This window comes from Delphinapterus leucas, chromosome 9, assembly GCF_059928025.1.
Source record: "Delphinapterus leucas isolate spDelLeu-1000000601 "Yukka" chromosome 9, BTC_Dleu_Yukka2, whole genome shotgun sequence".
NCBI classification, from domain to species: Eukaryota; Metazoa; Chordata; class Mammalia; order Artiodactyla; family Monodontidae; genus Delphinapterus; species Delphinapterus leucas.
The window spans coordinates 33574431-33592546 of NC_143137.1; the positions used below are offsets into that span (position 1 = coordinate 33574431).

At 34.5% G+C, this 18116-nt stretch overlaps 1 protein-coding gene across 1 annotated transcript in view; it reads left to right on the forward strand.

The window, feature by feature from the left end:
- Positions 1–10323: 10323 nt before the first annotated feature.
- The window catches only part of TFEC (transcription factor EC), an 82759-nt gene continuing 74966 nt past the window's right edge, over positions 10324–18116 (forward strand). Inside the window, exon 1 of the mRNA XM_022582818.2 lies at positions 10324–11589. The gene's annotated coding sequence lies outside the window, so the exon portion shown is untranslated. The remainder of the gene's footprint in view (positions 11590–18116) is intronic.

The following is an 18116-nucleotide window of genomic DNA, read 5'->3' on the forward strand; positions in this document are numbered from 1 at the left end:
TCTTTCATAGTGTCACGATTCCCACCCATATATTCTACTTCATTAATCAAAGAATTCAGTAGTGTTTAGTTCATTTTGAGCCCTACATAGACTGGATATGCATAAGAGGTTGACCTTGGATTTGTCAGGGTATGAGTGAACCCATTGGTGACCTCTCATGACATTTTTAGGTAAAGCATCTCAAATAGTCATACTCTGTTAAATACTAAAACATGCATTTTCATATGGGTTTCCTTTCCTTTTTGTTCTTAACTATTATTTGCAGGTAAAACTATATACTGTTTTTGATACTTTTTCTTTGAAAAATAAGAAATGGTTTATTTTTAACAGATTTTGATAAATGTAAATAGAAATCTCAAATTTAATCATAGTTTGTTCAGCAAGATTTGCTAGGTGAGAGCCCCTTATTTTTACTTAAACCCTTACATATTGATTGATACTATGACAGTTTTAACAATTCATGTTTTAGCCCACCATCTTCCCGTAGGAATTTGATGAAGGATTTTTAAATGACTTTTTCCATTCATAAGCTTATTCCCCTTTGTATAACCTTCACTTATAGTGCATATAGTTTTCAAAAACTTTGGTCCTCTGTTTGTAGAGTGTGAGATATCTATTATTAATGAAATATTGGTGGATTTTTTTTTCTGAATTGTCTTGAGAGAATAATGTTCTCTTACTCAGAAGAAAGTCCTTCAGAATGAGGTATTCTAACAAAAAAATCATTATATCCACATATGTTCATCAGATACACTATTAAATTTAGTAGTCCCATCACATGTAAGCTTCAGATATTGTTGCTTTAATGCATTCCCTCACTACTTTGATAAAAGCCTTAAGATGTTGCCACTAGTTCTTTGATGATTTCCTCTGATGTTACAGTACCTTTCTTTTTTTTCTCCAAAAAATCTGTTTTGCATAAACATGAGAAGTCAAGGCAGTTTGAGTTAACCGGTAAAAAGATTCAAGTTTTTGCAACAAAAGTACATATATTTGTAATCACATATTATAGCCCTCTCTCTCAATGTAAGGGAAGTTTATTTTCTATTTCTGGAAAATTTGAGCCTTTAGGTTTAAGAGAAGCCCAAATATGCTATTCAACTTTATAATTTTGAGCTTTATTCAGTTATTTCCATGTTGAATTCATGAGATTTATTAATGGAATTTAGAAGGAGAAGAGACATATTGACCTAGATATTGACTTATTCATTTTTCCCCATCATCCCTGCCTGACTCCTGAATGAGTCCTGCATTCTGTTGGATTCAGGCATGGATAATTTTCTTTTTAATGTTTAGTTCTAGCTTCCAAATCTTTTTGCGGCAATTTCATTTAATAAAAAGCCATTCTGGATTACTTATTACATCCATAATTAGGTTTAAGATTCCTATAAGGATGAAATACTAACAAATTAATAACGAGCTTAAGTTTGTCCATTTTAACTACAAAGTTCTGCTTTCAACTAGACTATAGTTAATAATATGGTGTTACATACTTGAAATTTGCTGAGAGTAGAAAAGTGTTCTACTCTCAGTTAAACTACTCTCAGTTTTAACTACTCTTAGTTAAAAAGAGTTAACTAAGTGAGGTGATGGATATGTTAATTATTTTGATCATGGTGATCATTCCACAATGTATATGTATATCATACTTTTCTTTAAAGCCAAGCATGTTCTTCTGTGACTCTATTCTAGAAAAGAATGCCATTCTACCAACTCTCAGTGGTACCTGTGGGTTTGCGTTCATCTCGTTGTGCTAAAATGTCATTTTTCACTTTGCTACCTATATTCTGTGACTTGATAGTATAGACATCTAAAATCTAACTATTGCCTCTGATACTTTTACCTGTATTTCCTTTTCTTTAAAATGAAGCTTACTAGGCACCACTTTCACTATTGTTTTTCCCGTGTCACAGTTGTTTTTCTCTAATAACTGATCTGTAGCTTTATATCAGCTTGCAAGCAGAAGGTGAACAGTTGTAGGTCTATATATGGTGTGAGAGATGCATCTTTTGCCCCTTGTTTCAGGAACTGGCTGATTGTGAAGCTTTGCCATATTATTTTTGTGCGTGTGAGTGTGTGTGTGTGTGTGTGTGTGTTTTCTTTGTTTCAGACCTGTCATCCAACACAGGGAGCATAGAACCTCTGAAATCCCTGGGTTTTTCAAAACTCAGCTCTGCCTGCTTTGAGTTAAAACCAGAAAATGAAGTATAGTTTTCTACATGATTAGCAAGATCCATACACATGAGAAAAGAATCACTTCTGAGCACACTATTACTTGTTATAGATTTTCAGATATACCAGCTCTGGTCACTGCCACTTACCAGCTCTCTTTTTCTCTTATTTAACATAGGAAGTTTTCAACGGGTTGAATTTTCCAATATTCAACTTTATAATTTCTGAAATATGTTACCTTTTTTAAAACTTTTAAATCACTGCATTTCATATTCAAGTGAAAGCACCTAGCACAGCTCCTGGCACATGACACACATGCCCCAAGTTACTTGAATCTAGAACTGATATCTGAATAGAGTTGTGCTTATATTTTGTAATACTTGGCTGACCTTCTCTAGCAGTTTAGTTGGATATGTATATATATATATATTTTTTTCTACTTTTCCCTCATTAGTTGATAGCAAAATGAAAGGAAGCATTACCCTATGGGAAATGCAATAAATACAAATGTCATATTGAAAGATAAGGCAATTCACATAGCTTACACCCAGTGTAATTAGTATGCTTACATGCTAGTCTAGATACACCCAGTTATTTATGTTTCAAGAAATATTTCAGTATATTTGACAGATCCTTCTCATTTCAGTGTCACAACAGGAGATAGATACTCAAGTTACGATATTCAAGTTACATTAACTAAGTATCCTGGGAAATTAAGTCTTAACGTTCCCTTGAGGGAAACCTCTACCTAAAAGAATGTGTTCCATTTTAAATTTCCTAAGCCATGGCAGTGTATTTAATTTATCCTAACATTTGAACTCTGACAAAATGAAAGTGAATAATCCAATGTTAATTCTTTAATATCTGGCATAAGAATCACAGTTCCTACAAATGCAAGAACCATTCATGGATTCTGGCGAATCTGGGTTAACCCATATCAGATAAGTCCCAAATGGCAAAGGTGGGGATGGGAATGTGATTTAGAAAGTGTAGGATGGTTTTCATTGGCCATGATGTTAGTGGCTCTGTGTCGTGAATATGTGGCTGCACGTTTGTGCTTGCCAGGTTTGATGTCATTAACCCAGGAACTCAAAGCTGATCATCACGACACTGTGCAATTTAAGCATTACAATAGATTCCTAATATGGGGAAAGAAAATAAATAAAAATGGAGTACTTAAAATGCAATTGTAAAACAAAAATAATATTAAAATATCAGGTCTTTCTATTTGTAATTTCTATTTTATGTGCCCTGTAAAAATTGAAATGAAAAGATATTTCCAAATCTAATTTGTGAATTTAGTTTGGCCTCTCTCTTCTGAGCCCAAATGAGGTGAAAAATCTTATTAATAGAAAATATTAATGCTCTTTCTCTCTTTCTCTCTCTGTATGTACATGTCTTCCTCAACTGACGATGGGATTACGTCCCAATAAACCCATTGTAGAAAATATTGTAAGTCGAAAATGTATTTAATACACCTAACTTACCAGACATCATAGCCTAGCCTAGCCTACCTTAAATGTGCTCAGAACACTTATATTAGCCTATAGTTAGGCAAGATCACCTAACTCAAAGCCTATTTTATAATAAAGTTTGAATATCTCATGTTATTTATTGAATACTGCACTGAAAGTGAAAAACAGAATGGTTGTGAGTGTATCTATTGTTTATCCTTGTGATCATGTGGCTGACGGCTCTGCGGCTCACTGATGCTGCCAGCATGGGGAGAGACCATCTTACCACATATGACTAGCCTAGGAAAAGATCCAAATTCAAAATTTGATGCATGATTTCTGCTGAATTCGTATTGCTTTTGCACCATTGTAAAGTCGAAAATCATAAGTTGAACCATTGTAAGTTGGGGACTATCTGTATACATTTTTTTAAAAAATTAGGGAATAAGAACAAATCATGTTGGCTAATTACTAAAACATTATCAATTAAACAAAGACTATTCCTGCCAGTGCCATCATTTTCCTGGCATTTGTTGACACCTTTATTGAAGTCCTATGAGCCCCATTTTCCTTTGTTGTCTTCCCACATCATGATGCACCTACTGACCAAAGTAAATTTAAATACCACTAGCATTTCTTGTCACCAAGTGTATGAATTATCCCCAGCAGAACATTTATACCTTGCTTTATTCTACTCTCTTTGTCTAGGTCACACCTAGACTTTGTAGATTATTGCATATTACTTCCTATCTTACTTGAGGAACAAGACAACCTTACTCCCCTCTTCCCCCTTCTATTTCTTCTTATTTTACTTTGTCAGAGTGTAGTTTTATCGTAGTTAAAAATGTCAACCAAAAATTATAGATTAAAACAAGAGGTATACTTTTTTTTTTTTTGCGGTATGCTGGCCTCTCACTGTTGTGGCCTCTCCCGTTGCGGAGCACGGGCTCTGGATGCGCAGGCTCAGCGGCCATGGCTCACGGGAGGGCCCAGCCTCTCTGCGGCATGTGGGATCTTCCCGGACCGGGGCACGAACCCGTGTCCCCTGCATCGGCAGGCAGACTCTCAACCACTGCGTCACCAGGGAAGCCCCCAAGAAGTATACTTTGATGATTCTTTGGTGTGCATGGGCATTTTTTTAAACCTCTAAAGGAATTTTAAAAACCCTCAAAATGGAAATAGGAAACACTTTCTACACTTATCCTTTCTCTATCTCTGATCTTATTACCTTTCCAGATTGTATTCCTTTAAAAATTATTATACTGTTATAATTATTATAGTTTACTCAGGGAAACTTCATGTTTGCTTATAGCAAACTATGAATTTGTGAAGTGTCTCATATTTTTATACTTCTTTGAAAGATGGCAATTCCCTCCTTGCAGATTCCGGAAAGCATTTTGGCATAGATCTTAAGAACAAAAATAACAATACTGATAAACACATATATACTCATACAGAGAGCTTTTCTTTTATTTTAGTTTTTATCTCCCCAAATCATGGTAATCAAAATTATCATCGTCATCTCTCTGTCAGTCTACTCCCTCCCTTATTCCTGTACCTACTCTCTCTTCCTATTTGTATTTATAATGAGTTTCAGAATAAAGTTCATAACTTACTATTGCATGGACTGAATTTGTTTCTTAGGTGACAATACAGGAGAACTAAACTTTACTAAAGAGCGATTCCCTTGGGAAAAGTTGATAAGTTAAAGGCTATTAGGAGAGTTTTATAGTCATTGATCCTAATGACAAATATCCCAGTTCTCTCAATATATGGAAGGATTATGCAGGTTAATTTCCTTTGAAGTAGACATGATCATTGACAGCTTTGGCCAATGAATGACAAACAGAAGTGACAAGTGTCACTTCCTACAGAAGCTTTAAGAACCTGCATATGGTTCATTGCATCCTGTTTGCCTGCCTCAGTGGTGTTGAAAGCATATATGGAGATGGAGCCTCCATTATCCTGGGTTCTTGAGTAGCTGTGTGGAACACAGCCTCCCTCCCCCCCCACCCCCCGCAATCCACACTGGACTTATAGAGTATAAAATAACGTTTTGTTTTTAACACTCTGTATTTTTTTGAAGGTTTTTGTTACCACAGCATATCCTGTCCTCCCCTGTCTAGCAGAGAACAACTGTACAATTTTGGCAGACTGCAAAAGAATTATAATTTTCCCAATCTCTAGGGAGCTGCAGTGTCAATCATGGGAGATGCCTTCTCATTTGGAACTTCCTAATATTACAAAGGAAGAAGCTTTATACTTTTACTTATTTTACGGATAATAAATACATTGTCTCGTCTGAGTATAGGTTAGATGGTAGCCTCCATGGAATATTTCTGATTTCTGGAATTTTATATATAATTTTCCCTTCCCAATTTTAAATATATCTTCTGTCTTTACCTTAAGGATTTATTACCTTCCAAATGCAAATGCTTTGGGGAAGGAGAATATTTTAAGTCTTATTAGGCATTTATACCTTGGCGAATAAAGTACATAATGAATTAATTAGAGAGTTTCCTAAAAATAGTTTTAGATAGTGGCAAAGTGGGGAGTTGATAAGGGATCATGGCACCTGTCTGGCAAAAGGGAAAAAGACATAGAGATTGCATGTTAAAGACAAATTTTGCCTACTTCATAATTTTCAGAAGAGCCGATTCTTTGTTTAATTCTCTGGTGTATGCCGAGATTAAACATAAACTCTAGAGAATTCTTAAAGCCCTTGGCATCATAGAAGAATTAAATTATATTAATGCCTTACAGGTTTGTAGAGACTTCGTGCTCTTCAAAACTGATTTGTTGGGGACAGAAAAACTTGCAAAAGTCATTTGATTCTCCATTTCTCACAGAGCAATGTTAAGTCATGCACTTCTGCTGACACTGTGGATTGACGAGTTGATGTTTGTGAAGTTCATTGAAGTAGATGAGAGCATTTTAGAACTGAAAAAGTACTACTATTGCAATTGTATATTTATACTGATCTACACGTGTTCCACAGCTCTCATGCCTAGTACGCTTCTTAAGGACATAATAACTTTGATGGAATAAAACCTAAATGCAGTTTTAAAAGATATATTGAAAGTTTGCAAATACTACACTTGCTAATGTGCTAGTGAAATAGTAGAAATCTAGATAAGTTTCAGTGTTAGTATTTTAGTGGGATGAACTCCTATATGTTTGATGTTCTGTAATTCTTAAATGATATTGGAATTTAAGATCAGATTTGATATTTAGTGTTTATCTTAAAGTGCTATTCAGGCAAAGTGTAGAGTAATCACATACAAACAGGGAACATTCACTTTCTAACTTATGCACTTCTGGTAATGAAATCAGACTTTTGAATAATCAATGTGAATTTTTTGCCAAATGACTTAATGGTAATATTAGTCTCTCTGTAAAAGGATAATTTCTATCCCTGAGGGACATATAAACTCCAGTTCTATATACTCACATCTGATTTTGTTTGTTTTCTATGGTAATATTGATTCTGGACTTTTTCTCCAAACTTCTTAGGAGAGTTGTATCTTTTCCTTGAATTTAGCTTTTTAAAAGAGAAGTTAGATTTCTTCAGTGTTTATCAGGTTGGAAGTTTTTTAAAAATTAATGATTATCTTAAACTAGGCTACTTGTTGGTAAGAAAAAAGGCATACTTACGGGCATAATGACCCTCAACATCCAGGTATATATGTACAAAATCAATTGCCATTAAAAGGATTCTTTACCAATAATCTTTTATCTTTGAGACTTCTATGAATACAGTCTGAAGTTACAATGAATGCATTGTTTTTCTTTTTTGAAGAGCTGGTATGCAATCTTCTTGTCTGCTTTCTACTTACTTGTAGGAATGTTTTTTGAGTCCATTTCCAAAAGTGCATTAGCTGCCATTTGGCAAACAGAAATTTTTTCTTCTATGGTCTGTTCATATGTTTTTAACTTAAACAGTATTTATCATAGACATTATCTATTACTGATTGTTACCTTAGTGCCCCCAAATATGTTTGACTTTAGAAACGAAGCAGCCTCTACTTTTGTGGCATTTCTCATTTCAGTATCCCAGTCCTTCACAAAATCAGATGTAAGAAAACAATCCACTTATTCCTTGCATCATTTTTGTTTGCTATTTCATATATTCATCTACTAAATTACTGTTTCTCCGCCTTTAACTAACTTAAACCATAGGTAATTTATCTTCCAAATTCTATTAGATTTTAATCTCCTTGAGGGTAAGGATCACAACAGCTTGTCTTTGTATCCTACTGCCTGATACATGGTAGACATTCAGTAGAAGCTGATTAATTAATAATAGATAAAATACTGGTTTTGATGGAGAAGCTACTGTGAAGAACATAAGGCTTATTATTTAATATACACTGTCTATTGTGTGACAGGACTAATTATAAGTACTTGGAGCATATGCTGTCCATGTTCTGTCTATACTTCCATATACCACTTACCATCTCAGGCTTGTCTTCCAATTGCCTGCAATGGAAGTTTTGTCAGAAGGCTGCCCTCAGCAGAACAGATTCCACTTTGCCCAGCTGCAGCTTGGGCAGGATATGCTTGGGTGTTAACGTTCCCTTGGAGGCAGCCTGAAACCAGTGGCTGATGGATTTTAGGGGGGGGTCTAAATATCCCAGGTCCTTTGTTCCCTGCCTGGAATAAATATAAGCATTTTACATAATTTCCAGTGTCATGAAACTAAGAATTACCAATACAAAGAAGAAAAAGTTATGGTCCAATCCAGCAATAAGTACATCTTTAGATAAGAAGACAATCAAACCTTTATAATACAGTGTAATGATTACCTACATGTTATATGATTTAAAGCTAAGGAATAAAAGCATTTCCCAAGATTTTTTTTAGTCATTAAAAAGTATTTTTCTTAGAGAGATTTTAATCTGTATGTGGTCAAATACGTTAGACTTTCTTGATATTTTTCTCTACTTTATGAATTACAAAATAGTCACAGTTTGGGGGGTGATTTTGAAAATTTTATATTTGCATCTTTAAGATTTTGAAATTGAGTTTTTGGTATAGTAGAAGTATGGGTCTCTCTCTACTTCTCTCTTCCTCTCTCCCTCTCTCCCAACAAATTGTTAGCTATTTGCCCTTAAAGTATTTATTGAGAAATATATCTATTTCCTACTGATGTGAAATACAACCTTCAACATATACTAAATTTCTAAAAATGCATGTTTGAGTTTTCTGTCTACTGTATGCCATCAGTAAGCTGTTTTGATTAGTGTAGTTTTACAGTACGTCCAGTATCTCATTAGTCAAGTCCTTCTTCACTATTTTTTAATTTCAAAATATTTTGGCTATGTTTTTCATTTATTCTTCTTAGTAAATAATAATAGAAACACCAATAGACTGTAACTAGAATTTTGATGGATATTATATTGAATTTACAAATTTATTTGGGATTAAAATATACTGACATTAATACTTATAGTAGAAAGATATGTAAAGTTCCGTTTGTTCACACACACAAGAGCATTTAATTCTTATCTTTCAAGAAAAACCTACAGACAGGAGGTCAGACACAATCTAGACTTTGAAAAAGGGAGAGTCTTGCATCAGGACATTCTAAGCAGAAGGAAGGAAGGATGTTTATGATGAAGCTTGAAATCCAGACTTAGATTTGGTTGTGAGGACTTTTATATGTTATTCTAGAGTAATGGGAATCAGTTTAGGCAGTAGGAATCTTCTGATGGTTACAAGTAAGGAGAATAAAATTATCAAATCTGCGATTTAGAAAAACAACGCTCTAATCACGTAGTTGTTTCCTCTGACAACCAGCCCTCATCCGGAAACTATTTTGGGGCCAAAGAAGTCACCTCTTCAACATAAACTCATGTACTAGTTGAAATGGGCTTACATGATTAACAAAAGATGCTCTTCTCACCCCTATTAAGAACCGTGAACCAGGAACCAAGGATGAAGACCAAATATTTATTTCTTATTATATCACAGTATCACACAAAGTAGTATACTATCCTTAAATGTTTTGGTGTACAAACTATTTTTAAAATCAAAACTATATTTTAATACAAATTACAAACATGTTTATTATATAAAATATAGAAGCTATAGGTAAACAAAACTTTTAAAATATCTTAAGTGCTCCTCTAGACCACCATTAAGATATAAGCACTGTTAACACATTGGTGCCTTTTGCTTCAGGTGTGTGTGTCCACGTGTGCATTTCCAACTTTTCAAAAACCAAAATGTATGCCCTTATAATAACAGAGCTTCAAAACTTACCTTCTGAGTCACACAAATGTGTTTTAAATTATAATTCTATCTGAAGTAGTTTCTAATATGAGTTAAAATCCCATATGTTTCTCTTTCTTAACAATGTTTCTTATTACTCTTGTTTTCTTTATTTCTAAAATTAGCTTAAATCAATCACCTTTGCTCTAAATTAAGTACTTACTCCTTCCCATCACCTTAGGAGATTTAAATGTGTGATAACATCATAAGAAAATGTAAGGTGACTCAAAAATTAGTTATTGATAATGAGAGAACTTTTAAAATTTTTACTTAATAGTTTTGCAGTTCTTCAGAGGAGATACAAAGTGCTGAGACATTTTCACATAAACCTCACTCCTTGACAAACATCAATGTCAATTTAATTGCATGATTTTATATTTATTTATTTATTTATTTATTTATTTATTTATTTATGGCTGTGTTGGGTCTTCATTTCTGTGCGAGGGCTTTCTCCAGTTGCGGCAAGTGGGGGCCACTCTTCATCGCGGTGTGCGGGGCCTCTCACTATCGCGGCCTCTCTTGTTGCGGAGCACAGGCTCCAGACACGCAGGCTCAGTAATCGTGGCTCACGGGCCTAGTTGCTTCGCAGCATATGGGATCTTCCCAGACCAGGGCTCGAACCCGTGTCCCCTGCATTGGCAGGCAGATTCTCAACCACTGTGCCACCAGGGAAGCCCAATTGCATGATTTTATAAAACACAAAGAGAGGAATTTGAATGTAACCTTTGCATGAAACTTTAGTAATTATGTTATATGTAATGATGTAACTGTTATAAAGTAAATGCAAATTTTCACAGCACAAATTATAGTGTGGGAACAAAGTTGTATCTTTAGGTTTTTACTTTCATGCAGGTAACTAATATATAAAATGAGACCTCTTTAGATGTTTCATTTATAAAGGTAGTGAGTGAGTAACCAGTATTCATGTCCCTTAAAAATACGTCACACTGGGATATGAAAAATAATAATAAAAATTAGAAATCTTGTAAGTTGAAATATATATCTTCCAGCTACATAGGAAAATAAAATATTCCTGGACAAGATGAAAATTATCCTGGAATTTGAGAGCAAAATCATATGTAAGGAAAATGTGATTATATGAAATATGGGAAATTTAATGGCCTAAAGCAAAAACTCAAAATCTGTTAACACTCTTAACAAAACTGCAATTCTTAAAAACTGAAAATTGGTGCAGGTCAGCTTTTTGAAGAAACGTTAAGTGTGAGACTTGACACGTCGCAATAAATGTGGGACCTTAGTCCATTTTGATAACCATTTACTGCTTGTGTTTATTCTGGGAAGAAATGTTGATTATGGGGCAATAATGGGATCAACTAGAGCTTTTACTGTGGTCACATTACTGTGGAGTGCTTTTGTTGGAGTGCTATTTCTCAAATTGGTAGCATATTTCACATAAAGAAAGGAAGTCCCCGTACATGAAACTGCTGTGTCATTTCTTCTTCCTTAACTGAAATTCCAACCAAGGTTCAGGAAATGCCCTAATGAGCCACTTCTCTTTTCTCTTTCCTCAACTAAGTGGATTCCAACCAGTCCAAACTATTCATTATTCATGATCAGGACGTTTGCTTTGGTTGTCTCCTGTGGCATGGTGCTTATGTTATGGGAAGAGGGATTATAATTTGGTGCTGTTTGTAAAGGTGATAACACTGATAGAATCCAGTCATTGCTGGTAGGTAACTAAACTGGCAAGTTAATTTTCTGTACTTTAAACTGTGAAAGACAAGTCTAATCAATACCTATTTTACTTTGATATGTGTGGCTTGCTGATAATTATAGTTTCATCTTGCATGATCACTGGATATCAGGATATTAGAGTAGTTGAGCTATGATTTGCTGTAATTTGGGTAAAATATATCTAAAACTCAATCTATTAATGTCTTATTTTAATCAAGATATAGAAATCACTGTTTTATTTCATGATAACCAAAGGAATTTCTTCTTCCAGTTTAATATTCCTGGATGTTTACTAAATTGGAACATGATTTAACATTTTATTGCATCTTTTATGTTATTTTATGAGTAAATGTTAATTTCTACTTTTAGCAATATATATTTTATTGGCTATTAAAGGTAAGAAAATATGCATACTATTCATAGCAGAAATAACACCAGATACTATTTTAGCATATATTATTTTTCCAGCATTAAAAGTTATTCTGTTTTTTATGGAGATTTGAATCTGAAAAATTTGTGTAGGAGATGTCAAAATCCCAAAGCAATAACTTTTTATTATAATAGTTTTCAATTAGTTTATTAGTAATAGTTTTCAACTGTAATAATTAGCAGAGTTGTAGTAGGGACTGGAAGATTATATATATATTTGTTTATATATATATGTACATAAAAAATATAGTTTATATATATTTGTTTATATGAATTATAATCCCATGCTTTCGGTATCATCTTAAAATGTTTCATTGGGAATACACATTTTGAGAAGAAAATAAACCTCAGGTAATCTTTAATTCATTTTGGGTAGCTTTTTAGTAACTTATTTACTAGAAACTTCATTTAAAGTTAAGAGAATTTAAAATAACTTTCACAGTTCTTCCCTGTTCAGAGACTGTGTCAACAAAGCAAAGTGAAACAGAATATAGAGTTCATTATCAAGATTATTCAGACAATTCTGCTTCACTTCTATTTTAGATGAATCTGAGTGTAGCTTTACACTTTCAAGTAACTTTTGAATTAATACTAAATCTTTTACTTTTTTTGGTGGAAGCTACCTTAAATAGGCCAAACTTTGTAATCTCCATTTTGAGAATGAAAACTTTTTTTAGCTATAAAACAAATGGAATAGAGATAATTTTCATGTTGTCTATTTCTTTGGTTTGATTATCATTACTTTTTAAAAAATTTCTATTTCATTACAAAGCAGTAGAATAGTTCAATGTATGAGTAATTTTATTGAACTGGAAGTTGGAGCTGATGTCAAAAATGAAACAAACTGAAAAAAGTTCCTTAAAAATCAGCTTAATTTTAATGACTGTGACACAAGTGTTTATTATAAGTTTTAGATAGCCAAAATAATTATGAGGTATTTAAATCTGATGGAAATGTCTAGCATTAGTGACATTTTCAGAAATTGTGGTAATTAACACAGTGAAAATGGAAAATAATTTTGAAAACAGTGGTTTGAATAGTTAGAAAGGAGAAACTGAAAGGAATAAAATATTCTTACATGATAGTTTCAAATAAACTAGTGAAATATGATTCAAAGGAATAATGATGGATACTGATAAAGTAATAAATATACAAGTGGATGTATAATCATCAATTCTTTATTAATCAATTATAAATAGAAGTCAATTTTATTTTTGTACAAATCATTGTATAAAATGAAATTCACTAGACATACCAGATTATTCATGGAGGAAAATTTAATTAACTCTTTATAGTAAAAAATATTGGATTAAGCAATGGAGTGATAGCAGATCCAGAGAAGTGATGTTTACAAATAGCAGATTGCAAAATTTATACTATTTGGCAAAAAAAAACAAAACAAATGTATAGTGCAAAATATAGTTCTTGCTCAGGTTTTACTGATTATATTTACTAAGATTAGGAAGAAGAGTCAGTGAGGCATAGAGCAGAGGATGTATGAGGAAAACAGTAAGAATCACAAGTGTTTTCAAAAACATAACCTATGAGGGGAGAGCTTAACAGTAGTCTTATGGAAAAATGAGTATCAATAAATTAACATACAAAAATATCCCTTATTTTCTAGAGTTGTGAATTACCAGCCTGTTCAGGAATCTGTAGGTCAGGGTGTAGGTGTTTGGAGATACACCAAAATTGGTCAGACATTATTTTGCTTGTGAAAACTTAGTTGATGATAATTTTGTGATTCCATTAAATTGTAGCTATTGGAGCATGGACGTCTTGGCCAATTGCTCATCAGCAAAAAAGAATGATATGGGAATGTATTACAGGTAGTTTATGTTAAACATTAGGAAAATTGGGGGGATCTGTATTATTGAAAAGTGAGATAGTAAGATAGGTTGTGGAATTTCCTTAGGTGACAATTTTAAGAACAGATTGGTTAAGGACAGAAAACCCTAGGTTCTAATTTTGTAATTGTTCTCAGAATACAGCAGGAGGTTGAGCCTAATGATCTTAAAGCCCATTAGGTTGCTGTTTTTCTTTTTATCACTTCACATTTGAAAGAACATGTGAAATTCAAAAATAGAACTAAAAAAGGCAATTGAAAGGAATGAGTCTAGGAAAGAGATTGAGGTTTAATACGAATTTCCATATCCCCTTACGTTTATTCCCAAGAGTTACCATGGAAGAGTGTTTCCAAATCATTTCTTGCCTTTCCTGAAACACTCCTCCTCAGCCTGTGTACTGGAACAGATTGTGATTCACTTTCTAGCTTCCTCCACTGGGCCAGAGAATCCTTCTATCCCTCCCTTTGTTCCTTTCTTTATTCCTTGTTTTGTGAACATGTTTCCAATACAAAAGTTCTATGCACATGAACAATTAAGTTCTGAAAGGTATTTAGCTTCCTTGTGTGGATTTCCATCCAGAAAAGCATTTGAGCCAGGGTTATGTGTTCAGTCAGACATTTCACTGTATCCCTTTTTTTCTCCATTGGTGAAAACTCATTCTATTAGACATCTTTCCACACTCCCCAAAAATCTAGACCAGTACCTATTTGCCTTGAAAATCTCTCTATAGACAGGTAATGCTGTCAGCTAGTGTCTGCAGGGAATTCCTCAGCAGCTAGGATGTTTACATTCTCTGCTCCCTTTGATCCTGTGCGAATTCAAATAGATTTGAACCTACTGAACTATTGAGGTCTGTAACAGAAGTTTTGTCAGTAGCATTTTTACCATCAGGCTCTAAGGTTTGGTAAACTTTTAGGCTTCTCTTTAATTAGTCTTAGGCTAAGAGGCATCTCTCAAATGTTTCTCTCCATTTAATCAATCACTTTTCCTCTTCTATAGCTTATGATTGTCCTACACATATGTAAGGCACTTTTCACATGATGGATGATTTGCTCTTTCCATCAGAGCAGAGATGTGAAAAGCATGGCACATTCAGGGGTCTTTGATTATAGCTTGGAATCATTGTGGGGAATAACATAAAGAAGAGCTGGAGAGTTAAGGTGGGGGCAGACCATAAGAACTATGCTTTTAAGGGTTGTACAGTTTTAACAAGAGTACCTTGTTCTGATTGTGTTTTAGCAGGATATCTCTGGCCATTTGGAACACAGATTGGTGGGATGAAAGACCAGAGTCATAAGTTTTAGATTTTGTTTATAGGGTGCTCCTGTATCTGCTTTAAGACAGCAAAGACAATTATGTGTCTCTGGATAATACTTTGCAAAGTGGTTGTACCTCTGGCAACAACAGAAGGCAAGTTCTTTACTAAAAATATTGTAGAACCTACTTCATAAGAAAATCAAAGGTGGTGGACCGTGTCATTTTCCACTGTAAAAATAACCGCTTAAACTGAACATGGATTAGCTCCCAAACCAGTGGGCCAAGGAAATATCTGCAAGTGATTCAGTGGTTGCTTTGTTTAGTGCTGACAGAACACACTGTAAAATAGGAAGTCAGAAGTTAAGCATTTGTAGCTTGCTACTAACTTGCCATGTGACTTTAAATAAGTCTGTGTGTGTATATGTGCGAGTGTTAGCTGAATATTTTATATTGAATTAATACCTAGCGTGGAGAGTGAATGAACGGCTGGGGCTGGGCCTGAGTGTGAAGGAAGAGGGGTCTGGTTGTGTTAAAGTCTCCTGTGCTTGAAGAGTAGTTCTGAATTTGCTCCTAGGATATCAAATTTAGATTGGTCGTGGGAGCTCTAAGATTGGAAATAAAGGTCACAACCCAAAGGGAGGACTTCTCTGCTTCTCCCTATGGGATCCCTGATCTCACATTTCTGACAGATTTCTAGAGCACAGAACATAACCAGGGGCTACTGTCTCATATATTCTCTCCTATGAAAATAGCCTTGGAGGACTCTGCCTTAGGACAGAGCCCTCAGAGCAAAATGAAGTAGAGAATGAAGCAACTCTTTGCATAATTTGCCTTTTCTTCATAGGTCACATCTACTTTTCCATGTTTTCTAAAACTGCATTGCCAGTTCATTCTCATTTCTGTTTGTTTCAATAGGAAACAAAGTAGTATGAATTCATTTAGATTCAGCCCCACTGAACACACCACGTGAAATATGTAACACAACCAGTTGCTTAAGATGTATTTGTCTAAAGACAAAACAAGCAGCAACAGTGACAAAATAGCAAGCAAAAATATCCTATAATATGTTAGGAGAAGGAAAGAATTTATAAAATAAATGCATAAGCTGAAATATTAAGTCCTCTACTGAGGGATGAAAGAGAGACAGTGAATGTTAATTACTTCTGCTTCATAGCAGTAATCTTAGAAGGAGTTTTAACCAGTATCAAAATCAGATATTGTACATGAAATAGTCTTTTCTCTTCCACAGTTGATAATAGTTAACATCCATTGGGCTCTCATCATGTACTAAAGACTTTATCACCTCATTTGAGCCTGACATGCCCTTGAGGCAAGTCCGCTATTGCCATTGTTGAGAAAAGTGAGGCTTTTGAAGGATAGGTAACTTTTCCAAGGTGACCAGTGGGGAAGTGATGGAGCAGCGACCTGGATCTAGGTGTGTAAGGGTCTTAGACCTAAGTAAACTCCGTAGTCTTTTCTGGGGAACTTTTAAACTTAAACTGTATCTTTGTTGTTCTACTTTATTCATTTTGAACAAATGTTCTACTTTATCCCATCTTTATAGCAGAGAAGGGGAAACAGTTCAAGGGAGACGGGTTGGGGGAAATCAGAAATCACAGCTCTGCTAAAAGTGGTTCCTAGGCTTATACATGGATAACGAGGTCTTTGCCTACATTAAATTTGCAAAAATGGCAGTTGCAGAGGTAACAAGGGACCAGAATAGATGGCTCTATTTCGTAAAAGAAAGGGGCAAAGTGAAGAGACTCATTAATGTTGAAGCAGTAGATGGATAACCAGTGACAAATATCAAGCAGATTTGCTTCAGTTTGGTCAGAGAAAGGTCATTGATTATTTTTGGTTAAACTGGTTCACAGAGGCCAGGTCTCCACTAAAAAAGGGAATTAATTGCTTCCATTTCCCACTAATTGCCTCAACATTTCCCTGTGCTTTGTCATTGGAGATTTGGTCAGAGAGGCAAAAAGTCAAAAGTCAGAGTTTGATGGAATCTACATAAAAAGGGAATCTGAGGAGACCAAATTATGGCATTTGGTGTAATAATGATAATGATATTTAGCATTTTTCCCTGGGAGTGCTGTGGATTTTTAGAGACCTTTTCAATCTTTAATCAGACCATAGGGCACATTTAAGAGAGTTCACTGCTTTTATTTCCATCTAGAGGATAAGGCATCACAGAGAGATGAACTGACCTAGGGCAAATCTCCTGAGATGTTAAACCTCTATGTTGGATTACACCCTCTATGTTGAGTTTTAGCTGGAAGGCTGGGCACTTCCCAGAGGTATCATTCATTCATACTCCTTCAGAGTCTAGACTTTTTGTACATTACTCTCTGAGATTACTACCTCTATCAATGGCAGAAAAATCACCCAAGAAATTGGCATGAAATAGTTTTGATGTCACAAGAATTACTTAGTTTTCAGGCTATTAATTGATTCTTGAGCCATCTTCAATTAATGAGATATTCTACCTGTATTTTCTTAATTAGCCAGTCTTTAAAATCCTTTATAGCTCTAAATCCTTTGGAATCTGTGAGTTTTGTTGTCCAGAAATTTTGTACTTTTTTGGAACCCAAAGTGGCAGTGTAGAGAGTGGGAAGAACATGGGGTCTGGATATGCCAGGTCAGCGTTCAATCTTCCTGGCTCCTCTGATTTACTTGTAATACCTTTGGAGGCCCAATAGACAAATGTTGCTCTTTAGGAAGTCCCAAACCTGCAATATCAGCTACTCTTCTTTGCTGGAAGAACCAGAAATATGTTATTATTAGTTAGATATTTATTACATTGTAGGTTCTTAGAAACATGGTGTATTAGAATGAGCATAGGTTTTAAAGCAAGGCACTTAGGTTTCAAAACCAGCTCTGTCATAATCACCTGTTTGATCCCAGACAGGTCATGTAATTTGATTGAAACTCATGTGTAAACTCATTTCTTCATGTGTAAACCTGGTATACCTCATTGGGTTTCATATTA